The sequence below is a fragment of the Chlorocebus sabaeus genome, chromosome 2 (assembly GCF_047675955.1).
Source record: "Chlorocebus sabaeus isolate Y175 chromosome 2, mChlSab1.0.hap1, whole genome shotgun sequence".
Lineage (NCBI taxonomy): Eukaryota > Metazoa > Chordata > Mammalia > Primates > Cercopithecidae > Chlorocebus > Chlorocebus sabaeus.
In genome coordinates, this window is record NC_132905.1 from 11,543,150 (window position 1) to 11,565,895 (window position 22,746).

Genomic DNA, 22,746 nt, shown 5'->3' on the forward strand with positions numbered 1-22,746 from the left:
CTGTACACAAAGTCACCTAAAACCACATGTGTGTGTTCCACTCGAGACAAACCAAATAAATTCTAGGGCATCCCCTTAGATATGTCCAAAAGCTTCCTGTAGCCACCTACATTTGCAAATTGGGCAAAATTATATGACCCTGTGAATATATTGCTATGGCACCTCCCAGAGCTTTAGAAGGGCTGATGCCAGTGGGTGAGACCCTAATGTTTTATGAGCATCACAGGAAATTCATCTCCCATTTTGGGTGTGTATTAGATACCTCTAGAGCAGTCCTTCTCTTCTGGCACTATTGACATTTGGATTTGGGGTGGATAATTCTTTGCATGAAGGACTGTCTTGTGTATTGTAGGATGTTCAGCATCATCCCAGGCCTCCACCCACTGGATGCCACTAGTACCCCATCCTTACCTCAGTCAAAGGTCTTCGGACATTGCCAGATATCCCCTGAGGACAACACCACTGCTGTTGAAAACTACTGATCTAGAAACAGAGTTCAGAGAGAGAACAACACATTTACTTAGTGAAGGTTTATCGAATGCCTACTATGTTTAAAGCCCTAAGGAAGGTCACTTTGCACTTCATACAAGGAAGGTCACTTTGCAGAAGGTCACAGTGCTGTTGGGAAAGCACACGATAAATAATGAATTTTGGTACAATGCAATAGGTACCATAACAAAGCTATCCAAGACAAATCCAAGACACAACTCTTTCCTACTTCACAAGGCTATTGTGGGGATCAAAACAACGGAGACTGTAAAGTGTGAGATGACTGCATCTAGACCACAAAGGTGTTTCTTTATGTTGGTTCGTATAAGCTGACGTGAGAAAATTGCAGGGAATACTCCAATTAGCCATAACAGTCACTATTTGCAAATGTTGGCCAAGAATGACTGAGAAAGTGTGTTAATTATGACAAGGTAGAAAATCCATCTCCTTTTCTCTTTATTCTGACAGTTATTTCTTTCTACCATGGTAGTCACACTTATATTTGAAATCCACAAATACATAGATAGACTCATTCCTAGGAGAGACGGACAATTTCATTCATAGAAGATTGGCCACAAGGGTTCATTCCAGCTAAATGGAACAGAGAAGAGAGAGGTTAAATCAGTGGGAATTCAGCTTGTGAATGGCACTGTATATAATTGAAGAAAAAAAAAAACAAAAACTACCCACCTAATTTGACACAAATCATTCCTCCAGTACTCTTGAGATAACCCTGGTATTTTTCTTACCCTATTGTGTTTTCCCCACAATCAATTATTAAACCTATTGACAACAAAATAAAAGAATTCGAGGGTATATTGAAAATCAGGGCCCATTTCACACAGGGTGTTGTCTCAAATATCAAATGTATTTGTTCACGGAGAGCCTTGGAACAGACAATGTGTTCCCTTTGCTGAGCTGTTTGCGTTTCTGTAAAATTAGTAATTGGAGAGGGAATGCCACTAATTCCCATTTCTCCATTTGAAAAGCTACTGCAGGGTCCTTTATGAAATTGAACACTATGTAACTGTGCTCCGCAGAAATGAGTTAACCCATTAGTTCTCCTCTGATTGCATTTAATCACAGGAGCTCCTTACAAGCATTTTCCTTTAATCTTTTTTCTTTATCATCACTCTTTATTTTGCTGATCTTACCTTAATTTGGCCACTCAGAACTTCTAGAGAGTACTTTGTGGCCCTCACGTGGATTAACTAATCAATTATTACAATAATTTCCACTTATATAGTGCTTGATCATTAAAAACTCATTTTGAAATAGGCGAGGGGTGGCTTAACATTGTGGTGTTAAAGCAGTGATTCCTCCAAATGTATTAGTAATAAAATGTGTGCTGGGGCACTGCACCCAGGATTGCAGGCCGTTGCTGTTAAGAGTAAGGTTAAATTACTTAAATTCTTAAAAATCAGAAAAATAATAATGCAGGTATCTCATGGATATAGCAAAAATCATTGAAGAAGGCGTGGAATAAGTGATATTTCAGAGATCCTAGCTAAGAGGATGGGCTTCTGGGCTGAGACAGCCTAGAATGAGATATGTCTTTCTCACCTACCAGGGCTCATGTTATCTTTGACAAGTTACTGATCTTTAAACCACAGGTTATCATCTTTGAGTGGGGTTAATCCCACTTACAGTGTTGTCGTGAGATTAAGCCAGATCATCCATTTACAGTCGGTCCAACCTTATGCCTGATATATAAACATGCAGGACATTTCAGGAGAAGGAAAAGAAGCGATTACTCTGCCATCGCTATCACTGTACACATACACACACAGGCATGCACGCTTCATGCATAAACAAACTGAACAAAGAGGCCAACTTTATAAAATATGGTTATTTTACTCATCAATTGGCTAGTTATTAATCGAGAAAAAACTTGACTCAATTCAGTCAAAAGAGATCCATATCATTAATTAGTTAGTTAACTGATTAGTTGTTTATGTAACTGGCTAATTAGTTACTTAGTGTAAGGCTTGTTTCTGTGAATTCTCTGGTTCAGGATCTAAAATCCTCAACATTATTGATGTTTGGGGCCAGCTAATTCTCTGTCATGGGCCTTTCCTGAGCATTGTAGGATGTTTAGCAGCAACTCTGACCTCAACACACCTAGTGCCAGTAGCACCCTCCTTCCCTAGTCTCGACAACAAAAAATGTGTCCAAACATTGCCATGCGTCCTCTGGGTTGAGAATCACTACTTGGGTCCAACATGCCAAACGTTTATACTAACAGTCATGTAATTTTCTCCCATCTGCTAATTATTTTTAAATCTCATTTCCCTCCAACCCTGAATTTAATGACCAAACTGAAATTTTGAGCCTGGCTAATACTTTTTTAAAATAGAATTGCCAGTTGTTCCTCATCATAATTGTTATTTTAAAATTACTACCTTGATTTCAAAATATTTGGCCTGGGAGGGGTCCCAATTGTGCCGACAATTGAAATATTATAAATTAGTCTCTGCCATCAAATCTCTTATGCTTTAGTTTGGGAAATGATACACAAAACTGAAAACTTCTTAATGGGGGTAATCAGTGGAGAATGTAATTCTCCAGAATTCTGCACGTCTATGTGAAGGAGGTTGTGGTGAATTCTAGCAGTTTCTACAAAAACATTTGTAGTAGAAACTAGCCCACACCAGTTTAGGGTGCACACACACTCGGGAGTAGGGTTTCCAGGGTTTAAAGAGTATTAGGCCAGGGACAGAATGGAAAACAGAGCAGCAGGATGGTGAGGGTAATGGGACGTTCAGGGTGAGAGACAGCGACATTTTGGGGAAAATGACTTTTAGGAATATTTGGGTATGGCACACCGTGTCATTTTGGCTGCTAGATTAGCTCCCTCAGGGAAATCTGCAATAAGGATTTTCATAATCCCTCATGGTTTGTAGTCACATTTATGCTCTGTTTTGTTTTGGCTTGATCTGTGAATGGTGATCAGGGCCGCAGGGGCTCCCTGTTATATCGGGGACACAGCAGAATCTAGAATTCTAAGATCTGTAACAGTGGGGACCTGTAGTAGATTTACCATGAAGCTAATGAAGCTTAGGTTTCAGAACCCCTCATTTGGAAGACCTCCTCCCTGACCCTGAATCTAACTGCATGTATGTAATTTAATGTTCTTTTCCTAAAGAGGACCCCCCAAGTAAAGGTCTAAGTTGCCTTGAAGTTTGGCTCTTCCCTTAGTGAATACCAAGTCTCTTTGGTTCTCCTCTGTATCCTCAGAATCTCCCACAGTGCCTGGAACATAATAGACACAAAATTATGTTTGCTGAGTGACTGAGTGATCAAATCAATGAACAAAAAAAGGCAATAGTGATTTAACCACTTCAGGAAAACATGGGAGGCCATAATGAACTAGAGGCCATAATTTATTACCTACTGATTTAGATCAACAGTAAAAGTCATTGAAGTTCGAAAGAGAGAGTGATCACTCCAGGTGTGATGAAATGGAAAGACATTACAAGCCAATCGTAGACTCAGAGTTTAATGACAGCATGATGAGCCACGGCAGCTGGCAAAACCACTGACTCAGAGCTTGGATTCTGAGCTTGAACTCCAACTCCATTGCTTACCAGATGGAAACCACTCAGTTACTCTCTCCAAAATGAGGGCAGACATGGCACCCTCAAAACAGGACACTGGTGGGGATTAGAGAGATGCCACCTGCAGAGCATGCAATGTGGAACCAAGCACATTGTAGGCACCAGTAAATGTTAGCTAATATTATTACTGAGTGGTATCTCTGTGCCACATATTGTGCTAAATGCTTTCCAAGCCTTAGAAAGAAAAGTGTCCATAAGTAATGGAGAAAAGTCAGTATTTATTGAGCATCACTGTAATTCATCAGTGTTCAAGGTACTTCACTATGTTCCCCATTGAATAGTCACTGCAACTCAGTAAGTTTGGTGTTATTATTTCAGTTTTCTAAGTGTAAACTCGAAATGAGAGAAGTTACATGCAAAGATATTAAGTGAGAGAGCAGAGATGAACCACAGACTATTGGATGTCAACACCAATATTTCTATTGATTGGCTTGTTTTGATTCCATCTTGAGGGCTAAGAGCTCAGGTGTAAGAGTTCAAATCTTGAGTCAGCCCTTCTTTGACCTCTGCAATGTATTTGAGTTGCAGTTGCAGTTTCTGTATCTGCGGAACAAAGAAGACAACAGCACTTATAGGGCCATAGAGAGGATTAAATGAGATGACACATGTGAACGACCTGACTCAGGGTCTGGTACATGATACATGTTCAATGCATCTTGAGGTTACTATTGGCCAAAATTGCAGACAAGTAGAAAGTTCTATATTGACTCACCTTCAAACTCCAACTTAATGAGTGTGATGTCTTCAAGGAGTGCCCTAAGAAAAATGTATATATTTCAAATTCAAATTATGCCCACCCAATTAACTGAAAATGTCTGCTTCCATCACACATTAGCATGATTTACTGAGAACATTCTCATGGAGAAATTGGGAAAAGTAAGAGAAGTGGATCTCAGGAAAGAAGTGAATTTCATGAAGGTTAGAGGGAGATGCAATTCCCGTGCCACAGAGTCACGTGACCCTAGATCTCTGAGGAGAAAATTGTAGTTTTTGGCATAGGCAGTTCAGGATCATGTGGAGGACAGGGAGCTCTCTGGAATAGCAACAGTGACCTCTAAGATGGCAGCCAAATCTTTGGTTTTAAAAGTTATTAATCTTCACATGAAATTCCTAGTCAGTGGCAGGGGGAATATTAGTATTATTTAATTTCATTCAAATTACACTACAGAAAAACAATTAGGGTGAATAATTATGAAAGTGAGGTCAACTCAATTTTCTATAATAATGTTTTTTTGTTCCCAGGCTCATTATTGCTAATTCCTTTCATAATCTTTGCCATCTAACCTCATTTGTTTCATTTATAAGTGGCAAGAAACGCACATCACAAAACAGCAATGAAATCAAGACAGCAGCATGTCACTTTGGTGATCTCTGGAGAAAGTAATTATTGTCTCTAGTTAACCTTTTAGGGAAAAACTCATCTGCATATTCCCAATGTAGGTATTATATTTGTCAAAGTAAAATTTTCCTTTTTTGATTTTTTTTAGTCATACAATCTACCTGGAGAAAGTAGAGGCTTGCCTGAACCTGAGGCTTTATTCTGATGCTCTGAATACTGATAAACCAAATGAAAAAGCACTCAAGTAGGTTTTAAATGGGCTTTTAGTGGAACACAAAACACATACACACACTCGTTTTTAAACATTCAAAATCATCTTGCTTATGCAGCTTCAAAAAAAAAAAAAGATTTTTCATGTTCATTACCAAGGCTCTCATATTTGAGATCCTCAGAATTTAATTTGATGCCATTCCTGCACTTTAAACCTGTACTGTTTAGGTTTATGAAGATTCTCGAAAATGTAACTAACAAAGGCATGCCCTACTTTAAAAGCATTGTGTCTTAGACACAGCAATTTTACTTCTAGAAACTTACCACAAAGCAGGATGGGTGAACTTTTGGATGATTGACAACCCTGCCCTTCAGGTGCTTAAATACTTTGATTATCACCCTTTTGCTGATCACTAAAGAAACACTCAAGAACACTCAAAGAAACACTCAAGAACATTCAAACATAGCTCTGTGCCCTCAGACCCTACAAATAGGTATGTATTAATTTAGCAAACACATAAATACATAGTGGCTCATGCCTATAATCCCAGCACTTTGGGAGGCTGAGGAAGAAGAATTGCTTGAGCCTGGGAGTTCCAGACCAGCCTGCACAACATAATGAGACCTTGTCTCTACAAAAAACTTAAAAAATCAGCCAGGTGTAGTGGGGTATACCTGTAGTCCCAGCTACTTGGGAGGCTGATGTGGGAGGATCACCTGAGCCCAAGAGGTTGAGGCTGCAGTAAGCTATGATTACACCACTGCACTCCAGCCTGTGGAACAGAGTAAGACCCTGTCTCAAAAAGCAAACAAACAAACAAAAACAGCAACAACAAAATAAAATTTAAAAAAATACACAAACCAAGAAGGGTATGATTCACAGTTGTAGTAAGTCCTTTCAAGGCCGTGGACAGGGTGAAGGAACAGAGATCAATGGAGGACTCTAAAGGAGTCAGCTCCCCACACACATTCCCTTGTCACACCCATGGTGTCACTTGCACCCTGCTGGGCAGTTCCCTCACTCTCCAAGAGCTTCCTACCCCTTGCACCTGCATCTCTCTGCCATAGAGCCTTCTGTAATATGCAAGCATCATGCTCAATCTGTATAAGCAGAGGCTGGAAGTGCCAAATAATGAGCCCCTCCAGGACTGCCCCTCCATACGTGGAGGATGAGAATTGGTGGAAACCCATCACAGCTTCCCAGCCCCTTATAGCACTTGGAGGAGGTTTCACACTGTCTCCCAGAAACTCCCCGCAGGATTGAGTTCCACTTGCCTGCAGTGATCAATTTCTCACCAATATCACCTTGACTTAACTCTCCTTCCTTCTCTATTCCTTTGATTCCCAGGATCACCATCTAAATAAACTACTCAAGTCTCCCTTTGGGAAACTATGTGAGAAAGTCCAATTCAAACTGGTTCATAAATGAAGAGAAGGAGCCCACCCTTGAGCATCTGGGGAGAAGCATTTCATGGAAGAGGAAGTAACATCATGGCCAAAGGCCTTGAGGTGGGAAGCCGCTGTTGTTACACTGCAGAGTTGGAAAGGAGACCAAAGTGGTAGAAGCCCAGAGTTCCAGGAAAGCCAGGAATGCACTGGAGGTCTGAGACCAAGGTGGGACCAGATCGTGGGAACCTGCTAGGCCATGGTATGGACTTAAGGTTGTGTTCTAAATGTACCTCCACCTTACAAATAAAGAAACTGAAGAAGAGAGAGACTGCAAAACAAGGGCAGGTGGCTAGCGGGTATTTGAGTGAGAATCTAAAAATAGTGTGTGTTAGTCAGGGTTCTCTAGAAGGACAGGACTAATAGGACAGCTATACATTTACAGTCACAAGGTAAAGTCCCACAATAGGCTGCCTGAAAGCAGAGGAGCAAGGAAGCCAGTCCCAGTCCCAAAACCTCCAAAGTAGAGAAGCTGACAATACAGCCTTCAGTCTGTGGCCAAAGGTCCGAGAGTGCCTGGCAAACCACTGGTGTAGATCCAAGAGTCCAAAGCTGAAGCACCTGGAGTCTGATGTCGAGGGCAGGAAGCATCCAGCACAGGAGGAAGATGGAGGTCAGAAGCCTCAGCCAGTCTAGTCCTTCCATGTTCCTCTGCCTGCTTTTATCCTAGCCATGCTGGCAGCTGATTAGATGGTGCCCACCCAGACTGAGGGTGGGTCTGCCTCTCCCAGTCCACTGACTCAAATGTTAATCTCTTTTGGCAACACCCTCACAGACACACCCAGGCACAATACTTTGCATCCTTCAATCCAATCAAGCTGACACTCAATATTAATCATCGCACAGGGCAATATGAATACTGATCCCACCTTTTTAGCCACTCTTCTATTAAACCTGTTCTAAAGTAGCTTAAACCTGTATTTCCCCTCCTGATTTACACCAGGCTGGCTACTCAGTCCCTTTTCACAGCTTCCTGCCAAAGGTCTCGGTTCTGTCCTACTACCAATATGACAGATAATGAACTCCGTTCCTTACATCAGCTGGAAGAGCTGAGCACCTGCATTCCTAGCCAATCTCTGGCACATCCTTTTGCAAACATCAAGATATATGGCCTCTGTAAATTTTCTGAGACATATTAACGTTCACCTCCATAATGCCTTAATTGTACAGAAACCATTAGACAATAATGTGAAGGTGACAAAGGGATGCATGCAAATGGTAAAGAAAGAGAGCAAGATGCCTAAATTAAAAGGGGTGAAGGGTCCAGGACAGTCTTTCATGGGGGAAAAGATTCATGGAGATTTGCTGTCTTAACAAGAATGGACTGCCTCATAAATTATCTCAATATGATGCCCGTAAGTCAAGGGGAACTTCTGTAAAGTAGGAATTTACAAAAGGTTAAATTAAAATGAAGGCAGAACAATTATTTTTGTCCTCCCGCCTAGCAGGGCTTCTGCTAATGTTTGTGTACAGAAGTGATAACGGCGGGATACTTCAAAGCCTTTTCAGGGAAAATCATATCGTTGCTGAGAAAGGATTTGATTTTGTAAAAAGCTTACATTGTCAGTGATATTGAAAATAAAAAGACAAGATTGCATGAGCTAAGTACTTTATTTTCGTTAGTGTTCATGGGGCTCCATGGATCCTCATTGTGCCCATAATTGGGGTTTTAAAAATGGGAATAAAGGAGAGTATGTTTTCCTTTGTCTGTGAAGATGGCATTCCTGACCCACCAGTGCAGGGCCACACACTTTGAATTTTGTTTCTGGGGAAGAAGACACATTTGCTTCAAGGGCTCCTGATTCTCTTGGCAAGGCCAGAACATTTGATCAGGGACCACTTTGAGAGCAACATGTTGAGTTTGCCCTCATGTTTTCCTTGATCCAGTCCCCTTGGGTACTTTGGTTAACTTCACAGAGAGAAAGAAGTAGAATAAACTGGGAAAAAATAACAATTTCCAGCCAATTAAAATGGAAGCATCATATGAGCAGAGGGCATACATCCTACAATTTCTTAACCTCAATGCCTGTCCCTGGACCTGTCATTTATAGGAAGTGCATTTGTTGCAAATAACCCAAAAGCCCAATGTAACGCAATATATAGAAAGCAGTTTTCTTATACAACTAGAAATCTAGAGGTGGGGTCATGTCTAGAGTCATTAATTTCCTCAACAACATTATCCAAGAACCCATGCTGTTTCAACATTTATCTCATGTAGATTAGGTCCACAAGTCTGCTCCCTTTGAGGGCCCCTAACTGTATTTTTTTAAGAGCAAGAACAACCTTCCTGGAAGCTTTCTGGTGACTTCACATTTCATTGCCCCAAATTCTACTTATGTTTATGCCTTAAACAAATCAACAGCAAAGGAAATGGCATTAAGAGGATTGGCTTAGATAATCAAGACTTGCCCTTGGGTTTGGAAATGGAACAGCCTTCTCTCAAACACAGCCACTTCAAGGGGGGATAGTTGAACAAAGTCAATGGTTCTGATTAAAAAAAAGTAATAATAAAACAGGAATGGAAGGTGGGAGTAGATATTGGCAATCAACAGCCTCCACTAGAACAACAAATTTTGATAAATGTTTATTGAAGAAAACATTGAATGAAACAAATGAGTCTGTCCGGTGTCATTCATGATTTCCTTCTTCAGGGATGTTGATTTTGGTTTGTTTCTAGGGAGTGTCTGTTGTTTTTTGCCTTTCCAGCATTTATTCCTCCTCCTTCTCATAATAACATTCCTATTTCTCCTTGAAAACCCCAAAGACTCTATCATCGATGCACGTGGATTGATTGGTGCTAACCTCCTCCCACATACATGAGACACATACACAAAATCTGACCCATTAGTGTCCTCCATTCCTTTTGCCACAGCAGTTGATCCGCCTGAAAGATTAATCTAATGAGAGTTAATTCAGAGGAGCTATGGGAAAGGTTGATGTCTCTTCCCAACAGAATTAGAAGGTGTTTAGAGCTACAATACTGTAATCATGGACGGTTTTTGTTTATAATGGGGAGAAAGGGAGAGCATGAAAATGAATCCAACATTGAGAAAAGAAAAACCAGGAAATGAAGAGAGACTAAATCTTGAAGACACTGTTTAGACTCTAGATCTAGGCATGCCTGAATGAATGAAGAATGTGCTTAATTCTGAACTTTTTTTTTTTTTTTTTTTTTTTGAGACAGAGTCTCACTCTGTCACCCAGGTTGGAGTGCAGTAGCACGATCTTGGCTCACTGCAATCTCTGCCATCCAGGTTCTAGCGATTCTCCTGTCTCAGCCTCCTGAGTAGCTGGGATTACAGGCACCTGCCACCACACCCGGCTACTTTTTGTAATTTTAGTAGAGACAGGGTTTCACCATCTTGGTCAGGCTGGTCTTGAACTCCTGACCTCATGATTACCTGTCTTGGCCTCCCAAAGTGCTGGGATTTCATGCGTGAGCCACTGTGCCCAGCCCAATTCTGAACCTTTGGCCAAATAATTCAGTACATTCTTTGTTTTCCCTTAAGTCAGTTTAAATTGAGTTTCTATCACTTGCAACCAAAAGAGTCCTACCTAATTCATATTTTTTATCCCTACTGTGCTGTAAGTTTTCTAAGAACTGAGGCTCTGACATATCCATCTCACCATTTCCATAGCCCCCAGTACCTAGCAAATTTTTTCCTAACCTTTTTATAATATGAGAATTTGTTTAATATAAAAAAATTAAGACTTTCACGCAATAGTGCTTTTGCTTTTGAATATCTGTTGAGTGAGAAAATATATAACAGAAAGCTACTCCGAAACTAGGGGTACTTTTGTTAAACAAATTTCTATTTTATGGCTCACAAAGGCCTCCACCTACATTTTAAAACAGTCATATATAATGTGCAAACACATTACCTATTTAGCCTAAACAAATTTTGATTCGCATGTTGATTTGTGGTTCTGAATTTAATTACCGCACAAGGAGAGCCACAGACCACAATCTGGAACACCAGAAGAAAGTGAGTGGTAAATGAATATTTGTAGAATGCTATAGAATAAATGAATCAATGGCTGACCCCTTGAAATACACTTTTCAGATGACTAGCTCACGTGACAAGCATCATCCAAAGAGGATGTCAAAAGCTCAAGGTCCATAGATGATTGTTCTAGGAAATTTTGAAGTTGAATACTTGTAGGTAGGGTGTGTACTCTCAACTTCATCATAATTCCTACCAGTCTCTGGTGTCTCCAATGACATAAAGCACCCATTTAAATCTCCTGCCATCCTGGTAGGCATTTGGATTTGTGCGTCCCTGGTGTGGAAGATGTTTGTGGTTACCTACTTATTATCAATTTTCACCTTCTTATTTAACTTAAAAGAGCAATGTAGGGTCCAGGCACAGTGGCTCATCCTTGTAATCCCAGCATTTCGGGAGACTGACGCAGGAGGATTACTTGAGCTCAGGAGTTTGAAACCAGCCTGTGCAACATAGTGAAACCTCGTCTCTACAAAACACCAAAAAATTAGCTGGGTATGGTGGTGCATGCCTGTAGTCCCAGCTACTCTGGAGGCTGAGGTGAGAGGGTTCCTTGAGCCTAAGATTTCGAGGTTACAGTGAGCTGTGATCATGCTACTGTGCTCCAGCCTGGGCAACAGAGCAAGATCCCATCTCAAAACAAAAACAAAACAATGAACAATGAACAAAAGAACAATGTGGAAACCCAAAAAGATCAGTTCCGCAGGCTCTAGTATAGCTAGTTCTAGCCATGTGACATAGTTTTGCCCAAGGAAACGTAATTGGAAGTCCGCTGGGTGGGGATTTCTGGGAATCTCTAAAAAAGTATTTTTTTATAAAAATAAGCCAAATCAACTGACATATAACTTCTGCTCACTGTGCTTTCCCTATCTGCCTCCCCGGAATGTAGGCACAGTGTCTAGAGGTGGAGCCACCATGTTGCCAAAAGCCTGAAGACAGAAGCCATACACCAAGGATGGTGAAAGGAACCCAGGGTCCTTGATGGACTCAGGAAACCTTTGTACTATGCCTGGAATACACAACCCCAGTCTTCTTGTGATAAGAGAAACATATAAACCCTAACTTGTTGTGTTATCAGGTTTCTGTTACCAAATTCTGCCATTGTAGCAATTGCAGCATGAAAGCATTCATACACAATACATCATGGATGGGTGTGGCTGTGTGCCAATAAAACTTTATTTACAAAAGCACAGTGGGCTGCATTTGGTCTGAGGACCATAGTTTGCCGATCCATGTTCTACATATTCTCATGGTGATAGCTGTAGAATTGTTGCTTATACTTCTTTTTTAGTTCTTCCAATTTACCTTACACACTGCTACTAGTCTGTAAGAAACTACTGGAGACAAGAGAAAAAGCAGAACCCTTCCATGTGCTTTCCATTTCATAAAGGCACTAGGATGGGCATAGATAGAAGAAAATAAGGCTTATACCCTAAAAGATGTAAAAGGATTCATGGCTCAATCATTCTGTTAAGGATGTTGAATATGTCTTCTCAAGGATCCCTTTTGAGAAGGAAGAGAATAAGGGGACAATACAGGATTCGGGTTAAGAGCTAGAGGTTGCAGGACTGGCAGACTATCACTCAGGATAAGACTTGTTCATGGGAAGTTAATATAAGTGATAAGACCGTGGGTTCTGAAGACAGGGCTCTGTAAAATACCACTAAAGTGGTGTTTGACAATTCCTACCATTTGTTTTGAGAAAAATGCGCCTGATACAGATATTCCAGAGTAGCAAGATCTCCTATAGAGACATCAAGGTAAGGGTGGAGCACATTCACTTTGTAAGAATTGCCCATCCACTCCCTCTTTTCTGTGTTATTCTTCAGAGTTTACTTACAATGGACGTTCCCTCTCTTCTCCCTCCACTCTATGCCCCTTCCACTGCATAACACCTATGAAATCTGTACCCAAGTCACTTCCCTGAATTGTCCTAGTGCCTTGGCACAATGCTTGGCTCAACTTTGCTCCTATCAGAGTGAAGCTCAGGACCTTTGCTCAGAGAAGTGACTCTCTCTCCCTTCCTGGATGTGAATAATGAAATATACAGTTTAGTTCCTGAGGCATCCTTGAAGGAACCCAGTCTCAGGATAAAGCCAACCTAGGAAGGAGGGCAGAACAAAGGTCATCTCAAAGAAACGAAACTGGAGTTCTGAATTAGCTCTGTTTGAAAACTGTTCACCTCTATTTTTTTAACTCTATGAGTCAGTAAGTTCCCTTTCTGATTAAACCAAAGGTCAGCAAACTACAGCCTGTGGGTAAAATTCAGCCCACTGTATTTTTTATGGCCCTCAAGCTAATGGTGGTTTTTATAGGTGAATGTTCGCAATTGATTTGATGATAGGAAATACTAAATTTGAGCCTCAATTAAGAAAAATTATTTATCTCTCTCAAATTAAGATTTTTTTTTTTTTTTCAGAGATGAGCTCTCATTATGTTCCTCAGGATGGAATGCAATGGCTCTTCATAGGTGCAATTATAGCACACTACACCCTCTAACTCCTGGCCTCAGCCAATCCTCCTGCATCAGCCTCCTGAGTAGCTGGGATTACAGGACCTTGCCACTGTGCCTGGTTTTCTCAAAATTAAGAATTCTACTTTTTTTCTCATTAGTAGACCTGTATTACAAAAACTTGAACTCAATTATTATTTTTTGAATTTTATCATTGAAAAGTGTATGAAAATTTGTCTTCCTTCTTGTTGCGTAAGTGCCCACTTAATATTCTCTATTTTCCCTCTTGACTCTTGAGGCTTAAAATATGTATTCTCTGTCCCTTCACTAAAACAGTTTGTGCACTGCTATGTTAAGCTATTATATTTCACTTATCTGCAGTATGCCAATAAAATTGTGGTAAGTAATACACTATTGTTTTAAGGGAAGAAATAAAATGTGACCACTTTTGCTTCTTAAGTTTCTGCCATATGAAAACTCAACCATACTCATCGAATCAACTGCCTGAAAGGGCCTCCCCTCCAGCCATTACCACCCACTGTAGCTTTCCCTGTCCTTCAACAAGTAAATAGTGTCCTCTTAGATGTGGTTTTTCTGTCCTTTGAATCTTTGATGGTGTGCCTCCCTGTTATATCCTATAATCCTATTACAAAACAATAAAAATTTGGCCTGGAGTGGTGGCTCATGCCTGTAATCCCAGTACTTTGGGAGGCTGAGGCGGGCAGATCACCTGAGCTCAGGAGTTGGAGACAAGCCTGGGCAACATAACAACACCCCATCTCTACCAAAAATACCAAAAAATTAGCTGGGCATGGTGGCGTGAGCCTGTAGTCCCTACTTGGAAGGCTGAGGTGAGAGGATCGCTTGAGCCCAGGAGGTCAAGGCTGCAGTGAGCTGAGATTATTCCACTGCACTCCAGCCTGGGTGACAGAGGAAGATTCTGTCTCAAAAAACAAACAAAAAGAAAACAATTAAAATTTAATATGGGATGATTTATACACTATAAAACAATTATTTTATGGTTCTTAGGGTTTTTACTTCTTTTCTATGTCTAAGCATATCCAGTAATAGTGAGGCATGTATGACTTATATTTTTGTTGAAATTAACTGGAACTAAAATATTATTTTTTCCTCAGAAGACAGCACTTTATTTTCCTCAGAGGAAAGTACAAAAAGTCAGACGGTGCAGGTGAGAATCTGAACAGTGCTGGCTCTCCTTTTTCTGTTAAAAAAAAAAAAAAAACCAGCATCTTCCCTCAAGAATGACTGCCATCCAGTTTTACTCCTTGCGACTGGGTGCAGCCAACCGGGACCACCAGCTTCCTGGGTGGTCTTTACGGCCCAAATCTGGCCATTTATACCTCACTGAGCACAGTGATTGGTTCAAAGGTAAGCACCTGATGCAGTCAGAGCCAATCAGATCCAATCTCAGGATTACCTGGAGTTTCCTGGAGGGAGACACTTTCTTTTCCACGTGACTTGAATTGCAGATCATGTGAGCTGCTGGAAAGATAGCCTGCCTGAGAAGAAGTCAACACAGAGGAAATCAGAGCAGAGAGGTGGAAAGAGAGAAATCAAGCGCCCGGTAACATCGTTTAAAGAAATAGATTCAATTGTGCCTGAAGCTAGAGCTATTAGACTGGACTGTTCAATTAGATGAACAATAAATTCTTTTTCTGCTGGAGCCAGCTTAAGTTGGGGTTTCTGTCACTTACAGTGGAAATATACAACCACTATGTGATGCTGTGGCTGTCTTAAGTTGGGTTCTCCCAAAAATAAGCCCGAAAACAAAGATCTGAGTGCAAGTCAATTATTTGGGAGCTGCTCCCAGGAATTGCTGGTAGTGGGACAAGGAATTAAGACAGGGAAGGAAAGACACCTGAAAGGGTGCCTGATCAAGCATGCGGACACTGAGAACAGCTGAGGAACTGAGAGACACAAGCTAGAGCACACGCCTCAGAAATGTTATTCTTTCTTTGCTCCAGGAGCAAGGAAGCTGGGGTATTTAATCTCCAATTCACATTCATCATTGGTCCAGAGACTGTTTTTAGGGGCCTTAATGGCTCAGCATTTCTAGCCTGCCCCTGGCATGAGAAGGCACACGGAAGGAGAGTTACACGGGGAGAGAATTCCGACGCATGTACTGGAATGCAGACTGGGAAGTAAGCAAGGCTCTCATGGAATCAAACGATTGACTGAATATTTCTGAGTTTCACTTGCTTCATTTGTAAAATGGGGGGACATTCACATCTGTGATGCTTATTTTACAGAATCATTGCAAGAATCAATGAGACTGAATGTGTAAAAGGACTTCTATAATATGCAAAGTGCTTCTATAATATACAAGGATGCAGTATTATTATTGTTATTGTGTTGTTTTCTTTTACTTATCTAATGCAAAGAAGAAAGAAGAGGCTCAGATGACATATACAAAGCCTAACTCATATACATACAATATAGAAAGAATAGGCTCAGATGACATATACAAAGCCTAACTCATATACATACAATATGTCCTCTATGCATTAAAGATCCCCAGCAAAGTGGCCCAGGAGTCACAGAAACCCTCAACTTCTTGCTGTCACCCCTTGGATTTCACACCTGTAGTGGCCATACGTTGTTCTGTCCTGTCTGGCATCGGTGGCTCCTCCTAGGACAGCACCTTGATTTCCCTTTGGAAACCACCCTCTTCCACTGCCATCCCTGTGAGCAAGGTGGGTTGACCCCAGCTCCTGCCTCTGGAGGTGAAAGTATGACTCAAACCTGGGCGACGAGCAAGAGGCTGAGGCTGACAGGAACATGAGAGCAAAGCCACCACATGCTCTGTCCAACACCTCATGAGCCAGCTCTCACCTTGGACATCTATGTCTCTGTCCCTATGTCCATAGTTATATCAGGTTAAGAAATAATGCTGCATTGAGGGCAGTAGACCTGACACCAAGTCAATAAGCTGACCCTGATTCGCTGGGTCTTTAACTTCCTTTGGCCTCATTTTCCTCCAGGGTAGAAGCTAAATGGGTTGAACCAGAGCCAGTACTTCATGTCACCCACTGTTGCCGGGTCAGATGCTCCAAGAGAGCCAGCATCTGGACACCTGCCTTGTAGAGGCACAGGGGCCAGGCAGTGTTAGCAGAGATGCAATGTCCAGAGGGAAGACAAGCACATTAGGTAAAAGATGTTTGTCTACATCCAACAAGCAGAGTATGAAAAGGGAAAAAGAGAAATGTTCCAGTGGAGAAACCTGCAAACACCACCTCAACCAACAGATCAAGTCGAACATCCCAGTGATGTCACGTGGACGTCATGTGCCCCACGAGGATATGATGAGAAGGCACTTCACCTCTGTCGTTTTCCTCCCCAAAACCCAAAATCTCACTCTAACTGCACAAAAGAAGATAACCCCCAACTGAGTGATGTTCTGCAAAATATCCAACTGGCACTCTTCAAAATTGACAGGGTCATAAAAAAAAAAACAAGGAAAGACAAACTATCACAGACCAGGGGAGATTAGAGAGACATGGTTAAATGAAAAGTGGTATCTGGGCTAATTCCTGGAACAGAAGGGAGACATTAAAGAAAAACTGTGAAACCCAAATACAGCCTGAAGTTTAGTTGACAGTAATGTACCAACGCTGGTTTCTTAATTTTGATAAATGTATCCCGTTAATGTGAGATGAAAGCCTTACAGGAACTGGTGAGGGTTATAGAAACTCTGTACCATTTTTGCAACTTTTCTGTAAATCTAAAAATTTGTTGAATAACAGTTTATTTTTTTTTTTAATTATCCCTTTTATTTTTAGCATTTCTTCCATAAAGCAATCTGAGGAGATGGAGCCAGACAAGAGGCACAAGCAGCTCATGGTGGGTTGGGTTCCTGAGAAACAGACGGAGACAGAGATGAGTATCTTGAGAAACAGCTATGGACTGACGAGTGTCCCTATCAAAATTTCTGTGTTTAAACCCTAACCACCAATATGGCAGTATTTGGAGACAGAGCCTTTAAGAAGGCAGTTAAGGTTAAATGACCTTAACTATGAGGCTGAGGCCCTGAACCAATTTAAAACTGGTGTCCTTGTAAGAAAAGGAAGAAACACCAGAGTTCCCTCTCTCTTCTCCCTTGCATATTGGAAACACAAGTGTGATGGTTAATGTTGAGTGTCAACTTGATTGGATTGAAGGATATAAAGTATTGTTCCTGGGTGTGTCTGTGAGGGTCTTGCCAAAGGAGATTAACATTTGAGTCAGTGGACTGGGAGAGGCAGACCCACCCTCAATCTGGGTGGACACCATCTAATCAGCTGCCAGCACAGCTGGGATAAAAGCAGGCAGAGGAAAGTGGAAGGACAAGACTGGCCAAGTCTTCTGGCCACCATCTTTCTCCCATGCTGGATGCTTCCTGCCCTTGAACATCAGACTTCAAGTTCTTCAGCTTTGGGACTCTTGGATCTACACCAGTGGTGTAGGCCACAGAATGAAGGCTGCACCGTCAGCCTCCCTACTTTTGAGGCTTTGAGATTTGGACTGGCTTTGTTGCTCCTCAACTTGCAGATGGCCTATTGTGGGACTTCACCTTGTGATCGTGTGAGTCAATAGTCCACAATAAACTTCCTTTCATATATACATCTATCCTATTAGTCTTGTCCCTCTAGAGAACCTTGACTAACACACCATGTAAGGACACAGCTGGAAGGCAGCTATCTGCAAACCAGGAAGGGAGGCCCCACCAAAAACCACCCTTACTGGCGCCTTGATCTTGGGCTTCTAGCCTCTAGGATTGTAAGAAAATAAATTTCTGTTTTTTAAGCCACCTAGCCTGTGGCATTTTATTATAGCAGCTTAAGAAGACTAAGAGAGGAGGCAGGCTAGTAGAAGGGAAGCGAGGGAGTGAGAATGAGCAGAGGGAGAAGCTGAGCTATGATGCTGTGACAGTGCAAGCCTCAGCCAACTATGCAGGGAGTTCTGAAGCTGGGGTGACCTTCAGAGCTATCCGGAATTGGGTTAGAGGATCAATTGGTCAATGGATGCAGATCACCCCAGGAAATAGGTGGAGTGTCTCTCTTCAGCTACAGGACCCCTGAAAGTGGGATGACCACGGAGGACCACCTGCCTGCTTCACTCTCAGCAAGTCCTTTGTCCAGAAGGGGATCCGGGAGGTGTCTTATGGCATCCACCACACAACCTGTGGTCCACTCCATTCCAAGTGGTTAAGAAAGTGAGAGAAGTAAGTACATGGATCATAACTTGGTCCCCAGCTTTACATTTCTCTAGCCACAAGCCTGCCTGTCCATAACTGAAGGGAATGTTCACCGTGAACAAACGATTAAAATTTTAAACCAGATAGGATTTTAGCAGCTAAAAGGGAATGAAAAGTTACGCAATCCGTCCAAGACATCACGAAGGGATGTGCTACCCAAAGGGGAAAGAGAAGATTCACCTGAACATACGCAGGGGCAGTAATCAGAGAAAAACAGAATAACCTCATGGATGAACACCCCTGAGGGGAAATTTAGTTTGCTGAGCCAGTCACAGGAGTCTCATGTACACTTGACCTTTGAACAACATTGGTTTAAACTGTGCAGGTCCACTATATACAGATTCTTTTCAACCAAACAAGCAAAACCTGCTTCTATGGAGGGTCAACTTTTCCTATAAACAGGTTCCACACGGCAGATAGCGGGATTTGAGTGTGTCCTGGAACCCCACGTATATGGAGGGTTGACTGTACTAGGATTCTACAATAAAATGCTCTTAGAATAAATTTCAAAATCCTCATTCTACAAAGCCCTGTATTATCTGGTCCCCTCACCAGCTACTTCTTCATCTCAACACCAAATATATCCCAACCTCAGTCAGGGCCTTTGCAGGTGCCAATCCCTCTACTTGGGATTCCTTTGCCCTCTGTCTTCACCCAACCAATTCGTGCTCAGTTTTTGGGTCTTAGCTTGAAAGCCACTTGCTTGGGGAGACCTTCTTGGTGTCTCAGAAGCCTCATTCCATGTACTGCTCTGTGTCTCAACATACTCTATGTCTGTACCATGCTCCAGTGATTACAGGTTTATTTTTTGGAACTATGTGTGTGGTGCGGGAGTTCTCCCCACCTCTATCATTTAACTGTTGCCATAAACATACTATGCAATGGCAAAACTCAGTGACTTAGAAAGACAAGGATATATATTCTCTCTTAAGGTTCTGTGGGTTGCCTGGGGCAGCTATAATGCTGTAGGTCCTTGGAGCAGCTGGGGTGTGGGGGGCACATATGTGAATTCTGGGCTCAGGGTAAAGGGCATAAACACCTGGAGGAAGTACTCCTCACAGCCACGGCAGAGGGCAAGCTCAGCTGCTCAGGGACTTGGCAAAATCTAGCTTGCAGCATCTGCTAACACCTCATTGGCCAAAAGCAAGTCACATAGTCAACCCCACAGCCAGGGAAAGGGGAAGTACGTTCAGTCCGTATACAAGGAAATGAAAGTCAGGGGGCTAAGGGCAGGGATGTCCAAAGAGGAGTGAAGAGCTGAGACTTGCAATTCAATCCACCACATTCATCCCGTTTAAACTCTCGAAAAACAAGGACCCTATTGGTTTGTTGGTTTGTTTGTTTTTTAATTGTTTTATCTACACAGCCAATCACAAGATAGTCACCTAATAGGTACTTTATAAGGATGTGCGAAACATTCTCAATATCAAAGAATATAGTTCAGATGAACTTTTGTAACCCAATCCATTTTGAAGTCAGCAACTGCTTGTAATGTGAGGATGCATGAAATATATCTCCCAAGAAAGGTAATGGCACATGTGCTAGGCTCTAAATCAGCCATCAACGAGCTACTATCATAGTATCTTCAATGGATTACACAAACGATGGCTTTGAAGAATGTCTTTGCCTTGCCAGAATTATGATTTGTTATTCATCTTGTGGATTTTTAAACAGAATCTTGTACTTAGTATTCAAATTAATGACTCCAATGTATTTGCCTGGATTTAAAAAAAAGAATCATTTTGCACAATACACGTAATAGTTACATTTCTGTGATAAACTTACACTGTAAAAGCTTTCTCGATTTTATCATTTAGACAAGTAGATACCAGTAAATCAAATTTGAAAGCCACAATGGTGGAAGGAGCGAGAGGCTTGCAAGCCAGGGTATGAGGCAAGCCTTCAGTTCAATAAGGATAGTGGCAGGAAAAGCGAGGAAGGAAAAGCCTAAATGAATATAAAGGAGGATAAGATAAGCCTCCAATCAGAATCTCATTCTCTATTTCCTGATCTGATTCATTAAAACCTCGGGCAGCCTGAGAACAATTTGATAGAAAGAGCAAGAACTTTTGAGGATAGTCTAGGTTTAAATTCTGAATCCATCATTTCCTAACTGTGCAACCCAGGAAAAACTGACTTACATTTCCTATGTCTCAATTTCATCACCAGCAAAATGGGATAGTAAGTCTTGGGCATGAACTTCATAAAGTTGTGAAGATTTTTAAAATCACACATGTCATTCACCCCAAATGCCTGTCCGTAGGTCCATGCTAGTTTCTAAAACTGTTTTCATATGTCCATTATAGAATGAGAAAAATGCAGTGTTACAGGCTGAATTATGTTTCCCAAAAAGATATGTTGAAGTTCCAGCCACTGATATTGATGAACGTGACCTTATTTGAAAACAAGGTCTTTGCAGATATAGTCAAGTTAAGATGATGTCATAGGCAGGGTGGGGGATGGGGGAAGATCTAATCCAACATGATGATGTCCTTATAGGAGGAGGGAAACGCCACCTGAAAACCAAGACACACAGGGAGAACACTGTGTGAAGATGGAGACAAACTGGAGTGATGTGGCTGCAAGTCAAGGAATGCCAGAGGTAAAGCATCACCACCAGGAGCTGGGAAGAGGTAAGGAAGATTCCATCCAGAACTTCAGAGGGTGCATGGCTCTACACTTTGATTTTGAACTTCTGAGCTCCAGAACCGTGAGACAATAAAATGCTATTGTTTTAGGTCAACCCATTTGTGGTCCTTTATTATGCAAAACCTAAGAAACTAATACATGTGGTAACAGTGAATTTTTAATTAAACAAAATATATTTGATTTAAAAGAATGGTCATTTTTAAATTTTTCTTTTATTTTCTTATTCTCACGTAACAAGAAGTGTGAAGACAGCGGGACAGGGCAGGAAGCAGGCGTCTGCCTCTGTCTCCCACTCACTATCCTTGATGTACATCCTTGTCCTCAAGGTTCCTCCTGCAAGCTCTGAGTTACATACAAGGAGGAAAGAAGAGGGGAAAGACAAAGCACAAAAGGCACATGCAGCTGCTCCTCTCTTTAAATCAACTTTATTAATTATAGAGTAGTTTAGATTTACAGAAAAAATGTAAGATATCATAGAAAATTCCCATATACCCTCCATCCAGTATTCCCTCTTACTAACATCTTACATTAGTATGCAACATTGGTTACCTTTAATGAAATAATATTAATACATTGTTAGAAACTAAAATTGTCATTTACTTAGACTTCCTTATTTTTTACCTAATGTCCTTTTTGTGTTCTAGGGTTCCATTGATGACACCACATTAAATCTAGGAGTCATGTCTCCTTAGGATCTTCTTGACTGTGACAGTTTCTCAGTCTTTTCTTATTTTGGATAATCTTGTTCATTTTGAGGACTGGTCAGCTATTTTGCAGGATGCTCCTCTATTGGTTCGTTTTTGAGATAAAACGTATATAACAGAAAATTACCATTTTAAAGCGTGTAATTTAGGGGTATTCAACATATTCACAAAATTATACAACCACCACCTTTATCTGGTTTCAAACATTTTCATCATCCCAAAAGGAAACCAATACCCACTATTGGGCGCCCGGGCATCCTAGCTGCTGTCCTGGGTGATCCCACGTTGGCCATGGGGGTCTCCAGGCAGTCCAGCATCTGCTCATCATCACACAGGTCATAGGATATGTTCCTTTCGGTGTTAACCGCCAGGAGATTGGCGCTACTGGCAATGAGCAGCTCCACCAAGTGCAGGTGGCCACAGGTGGCCGCAAAATGCAGAGGCGTCCAGCACTCACTATCGCGGACATTGACATTGGTCCCAGCCCCCAGGAGCTGCTGCACCATCTCTCTGAAGTCATTGATGCAGCACTGGTGTGGCACCGTCAGGCCGTCCGCAGCCAGGTCAGGGCTGACCCCACTC

The 22,746-nt window shown here is 41.6% G+C and overlaps 1 long non-coding RNA gene across 1 annotated transcript in view; it reads right to left on the reverse strand.

The window, feature by feature from the left end:
• Positions 1-333: 333 nt before the first annotated feature.
• The window catches only part of LOC140710242 (uncharacterized), a 255,863-nt gene continuing 233,450 nt past the window's right edge, over positions 334-22,746 (reverse strand). Inside the window, exon 3 of the long non-coding RNA XR_012091193.1 lies at positions 334-483. This is a non-coding gene — a long non-coding RNA (uncharacterized lncRNA). The remainder of the gene's footprint in view (positions 484-22,746) is intronic.